Source organism: Balaenoptera borealis, assembly GCF_965194805.1.
Source record: "Balaenoptera borealis genome assembly, chromosome: 3".
Taxonomy (NCBI): Eukaryota; Metazoa; Chordata; class Mammalia; order Artiodactyla; family Balaenopteridae; genus Balaenoptera; species Balaenoptera borealis.
Genome location: NC_138866.1, coordinates 148,996,100 through 149,007,914, shown reverse-complemented (window position 1 = coordinate 149,007,914; position 11,815 = coordinate 148,996,100). Strand labels below are relative to the sequence as shown.

Here is an 11,815-nt window from a genome sequence, read left to right as displayed (position 1 = left end):
AAAATGAAGACACAGACACTGATTCTCAAGGTTGTTGGGAAAATGAGGTGAGCCATGTATGTCAGCGCCCAGCACGATGCCAGACACCGACAGATGATCAATACATGCCAGGACCTCTAGGAAATACCTTTTCCAAGGTACTGCCAAGATCTGGTGAGTGGATCTTAGCATTGCTGTAGGACATGGAAAGGCATTTCCTATTTAAAAACCAGATGCCTTAGGAGAGGCACACGAATTGCGCTGCAGATGTGAATGTGCATGGAAACTCGTGAATTTGAGGATGGAAGCTTGACGCAGAGCACTTGGAGGAGATGAAAAGAAAGTGGGGAGAAGTCTACACACAGGCCATCTGGGCCTTTGGAGGGGACGGGCAGTGTGTCCTTGGTATATGGGAAGGAGCACGGGCTGTTCTGGGCACACGTAGGCCCCAACTGTCTGGACACCTGCTAGCTGCCTGGGTCTGCTAAAAGTCGAGTGTCAGACCTTTTCCAAAAGGGAGAAGAACCTGTAGAAAATCCAGTATGATAAATAGCCCCCATCTGATTCATCATAACCAGAGCACAGTGTGATAGGAAAACATGTCATTCTTCTAATAGTCACTTATTTCTGTCTACTGAAGACTTACCAATGCTCTGTACATTTCCTTCCAAACCTAACGAAGTGTAAATGGAACTTGACTGACCGTTTGCTTGGACACTTTTGTTCTCTCTGTGCACCCTTCTCTCTCACCCCTTTGTTTTTTTTGTTTTGGCTGCACCATGCAGCTTGCAGGATCTTAGTTCCCCGACCAGGGATGGACCCTGGGCCACGGCAGTGAGAGTGCCGAATGTTAACCCCTGGACTGCCAGGGAATTCCCTCACCACTTTGTTACGACATGTTTTCTGGGTGCCAGGCTCTGGCTGTGACATGGCACGTAAAACGTAGTCCTGGCCCTTAAGCTCACCCCAGTAGAGCTGTGCTTTCAGGCCAGGCAGAGTGCATTGGGAAAGGTCATTTGTGCAGCACCTGGGGTAAAGGGAGGAGTTGCTGGTGGAAGCCATAAGCTGGACCTCCAGCTGTCCTGTTGCAGGCTGGAGCTGAGAAGGTCAATATATCTCTGCATGCCTCTGTGTGTGTATGTGTGCATACACGTGTGTATGTGTGCTTGTGTGTATGTGTGCCTGGAAGGAAAACATTACCTAGCAGTTCTGCTGTAGAGAGGGGTTCCCACTGCTGTCAAACAAAGGTCTGCTTGTTTGCCCTGTGGAATTTCACAGGGTCACACCAGCCAGGAGCTAGTCCCTCTGGGCCCTCTGTGACTTGGGTTCACTCAAAGCTCTGGCCACAACTTCAAGCACTTCCTCTATCAAGGTGCTGCAGGGGCTCTGGAAATGAAGACCTGATTCCTGCCCAAGGGGGCTTACAGTCCAATTTGGGGGGTACAGCACACCTATAGCTACCCAAAGACAAGGCAGAATAATATGAGGGCCACAGAGGAGACACAGAAAGCTAGGCTCCAGAGAGAGAATCCGGTCTGGTGGTGGACCCAGGTGCCTCTGGAAGAGGTGACCAAATTGCACTTTGTCTTGAAAGATGGTAGGATTCTGACCAGTGGGGGTGGGCTAAGTGGGGGGTGGCCGTGAACAAGGGGGCATTCCAGGGGGAAGGCACAGCTCCTCTGAAGGCACAGGTATGGATGAGCGGGAACTTCTGTTTTGTTAGTCCTGTACGTTGGTACAGGGGTTGATAGGGAGGAGGAGACAAAGGCTGGGTGAGGTCTTGGATTTGGGCTCCGGGCCTGGGGATGGGGGCTGCCTTCACAGCCCTTGTATGAATAGCTAGACAGAGCAGACGCCCGTGGTTGGTCTGAATGGGGTGCAGTTGACGCTGTGTAGTACAAGGGAATCCAGCACAAAAAGGCTCCCTTTACTCGTGTACCGCTTGTTTGAGGTCCACAAGGGCTGACTGTCTATTGAACGTGGCCTGTCTCAGCTCCTGCGGGGTCAGCGTACACCTGGTGCCATGGGGTTCTGTGGAGCCTCGGGCACAAATTATTTTTGCGCTCCTTCAAATGCCCGTGTTTATTTTTAAACTTGAGCCTTGGTAAGGCAGGGATGTGTCACGCAGGCTTCGCTTTTGAGTGAAAAGGTTCTCTTGGGCTGATGGAACCTGCAAAAGATGTTCCCCATTTAACATTGTCCTTTCTCTTCATTTCATGTCCCAGTGCCTGTATTCCGGCCTTATCGGGAAGGCCACAGAAGTAATTTGCTTTTAAAAAAAAAATCCTGGAAAGAGGAAAGCCGCATGCAGTCTGCCAGTCCCATAACTCGCACTGGCAGATCTGTGTCAGGAGCAGCAGTGCTCAGACAAGGAGGGTCTGTGTGTGTCGGAGGTGGGTGGGAGGTGACAAGCTGGGATGTGAACCCGAAACCTGCCGTCCCCACCCCCACTTCCCACCAATGGGAGCCCACGGACAAGGGGCTTAGAATAGAACGTCTGTTATCTTTGCGGCATATGCAAGTTATAACTGAAAAGTTAAGGAGATTAACGTAGAGTTCAAGATGAAGGATTCAGCGCATGTGCCTCTGTCTCCCCTTCCTCCCCAGAACCCATTAAAATGATAATAAAGAGATTATTAAAAGTATAATCCTATGACAGCAAAGTGAATGGGAGGGAATCAGCAGCAGCTGAGAGATTGCAACAAATTTCTGGACGATAGAAAGCAGGTGGAGGTATGGCCACATCAGAAATGTAGCAGAGGAGCCCAGAGCCCAGTGGGCCCGAGTGGAGCGGGCCAGTCTGCCCTGCAGAACCCCAGAGAGCCTCTCAACTAAGCCTGCAGGTCCATCCCAGGGCAGGAATGAGACGTGGTGCTGAAAGCTGGGACTTTAATGGAAGGTCTCAGGGGAAAATGAGGACGGGTGAACTTCGTTGGCAGAGGCAAGGCTGGGGGGCAAGAACAAAGCCTTCCTTCATCCGGCGTGGATCTGGGGTCAATGGATGGTGTTTGAAGCCATGGTACCTACTCAGATTAGCTAGGGAGGGAACGAGGAGTGCTGTCACGCTGAGGAATCAGGAAGAGGAAGAGCCAGCAAAATAAACGTCTAATCAGATAACATGGATGAAAGACAATCAATAGTAAAGCCAGGCCTTCAAGACACCGAGGGAAAATAACTTTTTAACCATTGGAAAAAATTTTTATATCCTGCAGAGTAGACTGAAAATTGTCCCCTATAAATATCAGGCCCTAATCTCTGGAACCTGTGTTACCTTATAAGGTAAAAAAAGGGTCTGTAGATGTGATTAAGGGGAGGATCTTGAGATGAGGAGATTATGGTGGATTATCCTGGTGGGCCCTGATGCAATCACACGTGTCCTTATGAGAGAGAGGCCTAAGGAGATTTTACTATACACAGATACAGAAGAGAGATGGGGACATGAAGACCTCAGCAGAGAGAGATTTGAAGATGGAGGGAGAGGTCAAGGAATGCAACCCTAGAAGCTAGAAAAGGCCAGGAGTCGGATTCTCCCCTCAAGACTTTGGAGGGAGCTTGGCCTTCCTGACACCTTGGTTTTAGCCCAGTGAAACTGATTTCGGACTTCTGGCCTCCACACCGTGAGAGAATAATCCTGTTGTTTTAAGCCACCCAGTTGGTGGTCATTTATAGCCCTAGGAAGCAAATACACCTAGCCAAATTCATCAAGTGTCAGGGGGGAGAGTAAAGGCAGTTACAGGTATGCAAGGACTTAAAAGTTTACTTCCCACTCATTCTGAGGGTCTACACCAGCCAAACAAGGGTGAAGCCTATGAAGGAGGCAGCTGGGGGCAGAAAGAGAATTGGTAGCTTCTGGGAGCCTAAAGAAAAGAACTTCCAGACAGACGGCTGTGAGCGGGCCTCAGAAGCACCCAGTCCAAATTAGAACTGGAAGTCGTCAGCTCCAAGAATAATATCTCCAGGACAGAGACTGGAATGGATTCCAGGAAATGTTCGGAATGAACAAGAAGCTGGAAGACCACAAGGGTTATAGGAAGATGGGCTGTGTTTCTTTTCTCAATAGGAAAAAGAAGGCAATAGAAAAATGCCACAAAAAAGAAAAATGACCACAAGCATGTTGTGATCCAAATGTGAAACACACTAAGATACCACCTGCTTTGAACAGTGGGGAGAGTGCTGGAGAGGAGAAGCTTCTCTTTGACCTGGATGCTGGGAGCTTTTCCTTTGAGGAGCATTTGGCTCTTGACATTGGAACTGTACAGAAGGAAATAGAATTCCTGGCACATTTCTTGGCTCTGCAGGGAACAGTATTTATATAGTCATAATAATGTTCTCTTTTTAAATGGTGACATAGTGCTCTATTGTGGTAATGTATTAACTGAACTCTTCCTGGACATTCCATTTAATTCCTGGTTGACTCTTTGACTTTTTTTTTTTTTTTTTGTAACTAATGCTGGAGTCTGAGGTCAGTTTGACCCATGAAACCTCTTTGTGGGGAGAGTTGAAGAACTGAATTGTTAGACTAGTAATGTGTAATCATGCACCTGAGGCGCCCCAGGTGGAAGAGTGACGGCGGGATTCTGGACGGAGGTGGTTTCGTGGCCCACCTAGACTGTCCCCATTACTGGGCCTTGGTCCTCCTGGATCCTTCCCTGGTGAGCAGCCTGGTGCTGCTTCCCGGAGCAGTGGCCTGTGGGCAGAAGGGGATGTTGGGTGGGGCAGGCATGTGGCCTTACAGGTGGTGCACACGGGAGAAACCTGAGCTTGTTTAGATGCCAACAGAAAGGATCCAGAAACAGAGAGAGGCTGTGGTTGTAAGCGAGGCCAGAGTTGCCCAATCTTCTTAACGTCATGGACACACGGAAAATATTGGTACAGCTCATGGGTAAACGGACGAGACTGCTCATGGTCAGAAGTGACCAGCCCGGGCACTCCAGTCGTCCCCGGCTCTGCTGTGCACCCGAGGGTTGAGGAGATCCCCTTGTCAACAAGCTCCTTCCTCCCAACCCCGTGACATCTTTGTACAAATGAGAAAAAAGCCACTTCTTTCTCAAGACACCTTCCAGATGCCTGCTTTCTGCCAGGCAATTGACAGAGTCAGTGGGCAGAGCTTTGATGAGCCACACCGCGATGGATGGATGCCCTCCGAGTTCTGTGCCGTGCAGACTCATGGCTCAGCACACCTGTGGCCCATTGGAGGACGCTGCTAGGAAGAAGGTTAAGGGCCTGAGCTGCAGGGGAGCGGACAGAGGCCAGAGATGTTCCTGCTGTGTGCTGGCATGAGACTCCTCAGGGTTCTGCCGTGCCGACAGAGCCGAAGGTGGGAGCACCTGAAATAGGGCTGCAGGGAGGTGAGGTGTGGGCGCCACGTTCAGGAGAGACACCTGGGCTGTAGGCAGACGTCTCGGCCTCATCACGAGGAGATGGTTCTTGAAGCTGTGGAAGTGAGCGTATGGAAAAGCTCCATGGAGAAGAACTTGGGAACAAGCACGTAAGCCCCTGTGGATCACCCAGCACCCCTGCTAAGGTGGGGCCTGATATTCAAGTAGAACATGGAAATGAGCCCCCAGTGGGAGGGGAATCTGAGCACTGTGATGTCCTGTCCCATGGCTTTTGGGCACTGTCCCAACCAGATCGAGGATCCCTGGCAAAGACCTCTGACTGCCGTACCTGAGCCCTCAGGTCTGCACCCTTAGGTGCTGGCTTTCTTCACCCAGTACTCACTCGGTGTCACTGCCAGTGTGTGCTGTCTGGGACAGCATCTCATTCATCTCTCTGTCCCTAGGGCCAAGTGTTAGATTTTTGAAGGGCTTTTAGGAGTGTAGATAGAGGTCTGGGCCTGGATGCTTGGAGGATGCAGGGTTCCAGCAGCCCTGCCTGTTCTTGGCCCCGGGTGTCCTTGGGAATCCACTGCCCCAGTGTTCTCCACGACTCTGACTCTGAGCTGCTCCATGGAGTGTAGGGTCCAGTCCTGTAGAGCTCCGGCCTCGCCAGCTGTCCCAGGGACGCTCTCCGGAACTGAAGGAGGCCTGCTTTGGGGCCCCCCACACCTGAGCTCTTGGACCAGATGAGCTGGTTACACATTTGCCCTTGACATTGTGGGTAATAATAGAAAGGAATTTTTGCTTTGTTGGGCACATCCGATATACTTTCCACATTACATCGAAGCCAAATCATTTAGTTCAGCAAATATTTTGGACCTACTGTGTGCGTGGGACTGCAGCAAATAAAAGGCTGGAGAGAGGTGCATTATTTCTGCATGTCAGAGTAAACTCACGGTGGCTCTAGAACAAGGGATTTATTTTTATTTACTAGGCTTCCTTCCCTTAAGACATACGGTGTTTCAGCCTCATAATGTTAACTGCTAAACATGTCACTTCTGCCTTACGTGGTGCTGGGACTTGTTGCTCTCCCCACGGGGGCAGGTCCTCTCTGCTTGTGCCTTCCCGTGTGTGTCTTTGGTGTCGTGTGCAATGCCCTTGGGTGCAAAGGAAATGGCTGTCCAGCAGTTCCCACCAAGGGGCCTGGGAGGGTAGGAACCGGTGTCCAAGCTATTTCAGTATTTCCCTAAGACAAAGGGCAGTTGTTCTGCTTTAGGCTGCTTGGGCAGGTAACTAATGTACCTTCCTTTTTGGCTGGAATCCTATCAATTCTTGAGGACACCTTGGTGAAATCCTGCTGATTAGAAGGCTGTTTGGAAGTTATACATGACTTCAGTCAATAAAGAAGTGAGAAAACAAATTATTCTTTCATAAATACTGCCTGGAAGTTCAAAATCTTTCAATAAGTGGGGTCCACAGGGAAGATATGAATAAATGGCCACTTCTTGGTCAGTAGGTTGGAAACCAGTGGATTAACTGTGAGTTAGAAACAAGCCCAAACAACCACTAAAAATGAGGGTTCTGGCTCTTTCCAGGGCAGTCCGTGGTTTGGAGATATCTAGCCAAGCTCCTGGGCACTCAGAGGGCACCTTGGGTCTCAGTTCTGTTGGTACCAAATCCCTATCCAGCTTCTGTCAATTCTGTTCCCTTGCTAGCTAAACTTTTTAAGAAAAACAGTTTATTGAGGTATAAATGACATACAAAAAGCTGTACATATTTGATGTACACAACGTAATGAGTTTGGAGATAAGAACACACCTGCAAAACTGTCACCACAATCTATGCCATAAACAAATCCATTCCCTCCAAAAGCTTCCTCCTGCCCTTCTTGCTTATTATTTGTGTGTGTGAGATAAGAACACTTAACAGAAGATCTTTGCAAAATGGTAAGTATACAATATAATGTTAACTCTCGGCACCATGCTGTATAAAGTTCCTTTTTTTTTTGGCTGCGCAGCATCGGAGATCTTAGTTCCCTGACCAGGGATTGAACCCGTAACCCCCGTGGTGGAAGCATGGAGTCTTAACCACTGGACTGCCAGGGAAGTCCCTGTATAAAGCTCTTGAGAGCACCTACCCCTCTCCCTCTGTCAACCGTGGTGTTTGGGGTCCTCTCACACCTGTCTTATTTGGTCCAGGTGGTTCTACACTTGACCTCTAGGTTGGGAAGCGAGCGACACTGGCCTCTCTCTTGCCCAGACACAATTTCAGGTTGTAGCAAGGCTCACTGTCTTCACCTCGCACGCATTCAATAACCCTCATTTCTCCCTTGCCAGAGAAAACCCCAGCTCTGTGGTCACCATTCCCCGGTCTTTCTCATGCACACACAGGTAGCTCCAGAGCTCCCTGGATTCTGAGGCAGAGGCCGTGGTGGTCTTGTTCTGGGGTATTCCCAATGGTCAGCATAGCTTTCCTATGGAGCTGCGGAGTAGATATTTGCTAAGTTAATATATATTTATATTAGTATGCATATTTATAAGAATGAGATCATAGTAGGATGCTTTTTTGTAACCTTCTCTTTTCATTTTAATGCTATATGTCCTTATTAACATCTATAGTCCTAGTGTTGGCGAGCTTTTGTTGGAACTCTGGAACCTATGAGTTCTTTTTTGTTTGTTTTGTTTTCTTTGAAGAAGAGATTTTGAGTGACACTGAAGCCCTTCAAGTCCTAGCTGGTTCTGTTCAGAAGGAAAGGGGACACAGACTGTACTCAGCAACACCTGTTGGCCTCCTTATTCAGTAACTTCTGGATGTAAATCATTGAATGATAATTTAACGAAGTAAAGAATAAATCATGATGGGTAAAGGAAAAAAGAACATCTTTCCATGTTAGTAAGTACTACAATTTTTAAAGGCTGAGTGGTATGTCTTGCATGGGTATTTTATGCTTGATTTAAACAATCCCTCACTTTGGAGCATTTAGGTTATTTACAAGGATTGCGTGTGTGTCGGGGGAGGTGTGTGTAATAAACAGCTCTTCAGTGACTGCCCTTTTGCCCTCATACCTTTGCACGTCCTCATTTATTGCCCTTGAATAGGTTCCTAGAAGTGGAGTTGTTTGAAATTGAGTTGTTTGTAGTGAGGTGGATGGACCTAGAGTCTGTCATACAGAGTGAAGTAAGTCAGAAAGAGAAGAACAAATACCGTATGCTAACACATATATATGGAATCTAAAAAAAATGGTTCTGAAGAACCTAGGGGCAGGACAGGAATAAAGACACAGATGTAGAGAATGGACTTGAGGACCCGGGGAGGGGGAGGGTAAGCTGGGACGAAGTGAGAGTGGCACGGACATATACACACTACCAAATGTAAAATAGATAGCTAGTGGGAAGCAGCCACATAGCACAGGGAGATCAGCTCGGTGCTTTGTGACCACCTAGAGGGGTGGGATAGGGAGAGTGGGAGGGAGACGCAAGAGGGAGGGGATATGGGGATGTATGTGTATGTATAGCTGATTCACTTTGTTATAAAGCAGAAACTAACACACCATTGTAAAGCAATTATATTCCAATAAAGAAGTTAAAAAAAAAAAGTGGAGTTGTTGGCTTCAGGAGAACGCAGTTTTTTTTGGCCACATGCAGCATGTGGGATCTTAGTTCTCCCGCCAGGGACTGAACCCATGCTGCCTGCAGTGGAAGCACGGAGTCTTAACCACTGGACCGCCAGGGAAGTCCCAAAGTTTAGCATTTTAACCACTTCTAAGTGTGTTCGCAATTCAGCAGCACGTAGAACGTTCACAGTGTTGTACACCTGTTACTGCTGCCCCTCTGCAGACCTTCTTCATCGTCCCAAACAGAGGCTCTGTACTTGTTAAGCAGTAATGCCCCATTCTCTCCTGCCCCCAGCCCCTGGTAATCATCATTCTACTCTCGGTCACTACGCATTTGGCTGTTTGATTCATATAAGTGGGATCATATAGTATTTGTCCTTTTGTGGCTGGCTTATTTCATATAGCAGCATGTTTTCAGGGTTCATCTGTGTTGTGGTATATGTCAAAATTTCATTCCTTTTTATGTCTGAATAGTATATTCCATTATATGTATTTAACCCATTCTGTTTATCCATTCATCTGTTGGTGGACATTTGGGTTGTTTCTAACTTTCGGCCATTGTGAATAACACAGCTGTGAAGAGTAGTGTACAAGTATTTGTTTGAGCCCCGGATTTCAGTTCTTTTGGGGTATATACCTAGAAATGGAATAGCTGGATCATATGGTAATTCTGTGTTGAACTTTTTGAGGAACTGCCAAACTGTTTCCCACAGTCCCAGCACACTTTTTGAATAAATGACCAGAAGAGATGGCACCTGAGGCTCCCCAGGCTGAGGGACTCTGCCATGCAGGGAACCTGGACCTGGGAGTCCAGAGAAAAGGATTCAGGTAGGGGGACTGGGACACGAACCGTTCCCTAAGGCATGTAGAGCTTGACTGTGTAACCTACCGTCTGCCTGTCGTAGTTTACTCTTCTAAGCAGTGGCTTCTGTAGGTTTTTAAAGAAGGTAGCCTGAGAGAGAGCTGCTGTTGGGCACAGAAGCAAGGACAGTGGCCAAGACAAGGGGACAGGAAGGCGGGGTGCTCTGGGCTGTAGGTAGACTCTCAGTCAGACTCTCAGTCTCTACCAGCAGGCACCATTGGCCGGAAGCAGCCAAGGGGCTTCCAGCTGCACAAGAGAAGTTCTGGAAGGATCCAGAGCTCTCTTCATGTAGCTCAAGCCTCTGAGAGATGGTCAGAGTAGCTTGGAAGCAGAGCAAGAACAGTAGACATGCTCCTGAGGCACTGGGGACTTCCATAACCACCTCTCCCCAGCCCACAGGGATGCTGAGTTTCAACTCTGTCCAGGCCACTCCAGACAAGAGGAGAATGGCAGAGCCCAGGAGAACATCTTCCTAGTCTTTGAGATATGGCCTGCCCACAATCTACAGCTTTGCTTGTATCTCCCAAGGTTGCCTTACTTAAAAACCTTTTGCTTCGGTATTTACTGAACTCCTTCCTTGCCTCTCTCAAAGCCTCCGTTTTCTGTGTTTTCAATATTTCTAAAAGCACTAAAAAATTCTCCTGTTCATAAGAGACCCTGAAATAGGCAGCCTAGTGTGAGGTGGGTTCCTCCTTGGGACAGCAGCGACCCAAGTAAGACCGTGGAGGCCCAGAGTGGGCACACATTCTGTCTGTCTACCTAGGGTGCAGGTCACCTTCATCAGGTACACCATTGTCCCGCTAGAGATGTGTTAGGTATCTGTTAGCCTCTACTTCATGCCCACTGGGAGGGCTGTAATAAAAAAGACAGACAACAACAAGTTCTGGAAAGGATGCAGGCACTTTGGAATTCTCAGACAGTGCTGGTGGGTATGCAAAATGGTGCAGCCTCTTTGGAAATAAGCCTGGCAGTTCCTCAAAAAGTTAAACATAGAGTTACCATATGACTATTCCACTCCTAGGTATAAACCCAAGAGCCAAGAAAACACGTGGCCACATAAATCTAGTACACAGATATTCGTAGCAGCATTATTGATAATAGCCAAAAGGTGGAAACAGTACAAGTGTCCATCAACTAATGAATGGAGAGACAAAATGTAGTATATCCATACAATGGATTAATATTCAGCCATAAAAAGGAATGAAGTACTGATATATGCTACATGAGGGATAAACCTTGAAAACATTGTGCTCAGTGAAAAAAGCCAGACACAGAAAGCCACATACTGTGATTCCATGTATATGAAATGTCCAGAGCAGGCAAATCCATAGAGACAGAAAGTAGATGAGGGGTTGCCTGGGGCTGGAGGTGGGGAGAATGGGAGTGACTGCTAATGAGTATGAATGGGGTTTTGGGGGTGATGAAAATGCTCTGAAATTAAATAGTGGTGATGGCTGTACAATGCTGTAAGTAAACTGAAAACCACTGAACTGTACACTTTAAAAGGGTGAGTTTTATGATATCTGAATTATAGCGCAATGAAAATAATTTTAAAATTATCCATGAAATTTAAATTTCGCCAGTTCTGTATTTGTGTATATGTATGTGTGTGTGTGTGTGTGTGTGTGTGTGTGTGTGTGCGCGCGTGCACCAAATCTGGCGACTCTATACTTGCCACCTATTTTTGTAGAAAATTTTGTATTATAATACACACATAAAATATCTATTAGCCTGAGAGACCAACTGATAGATAGTGTAAATGAATACATCACAAATGCTCTTTTGAGGTATGTCTGCACCTTTGGTTTTGTATTTTACACCTTTTGCAATTGACCTGGCAAGTTACCAGCCTCTTAACACCATGCGATTCTAATTTTACACGAGTGGTTCCTAGGAAAACAAAAAGAGCTTTTTCCCCCTGAACCCAAATTCAGAGTGGTAAGCTATATACTTAACCACGGTTGGTTTCTAGAACTGGTACTAGGATCCCCCTTGCTGCTACCCAGGAACCCAAAAGACAAAAATGAAACACAAAACCAGTTT

The 11,815-nt window shown here is 47.4% G+C and overlaps 1 protein-coding gene across 11 annotated transcripts in view; it reads left to right on the top strand.

Annotated features, from left to right (window-relative positions):
* HOMER2 (homer scaffold protein 2) overlaps positions 1-11,815 on the top strand; it is a 96,658-nt gene that overhangs the window by 24,316 nt on the left and 60,527 nt on the right. For 2 of the 11 annotated variants that reach the window (XM_082388522.1, XM_082388520.1), the window contains exons 1-2: positions 5,320-5,503; positions 7,991-8,189. The exons of 6 other annotated variants lie outside the window; for them this stretch is intronic. The gene's annotated coding sequence lies outside the window, so the exon portion shown is untranslated. Of the gene's footprint in view, positions 1-5,276; positions 5,297-5,319; positions 5,504-7,990; positions 8,190-11,815 lie in introns of those variants that run through there. 3 more of the 11 variants (XM_082388514.1, XM_082388521.1, XM_082388515.1) reach the window with 3 other exon arrangements.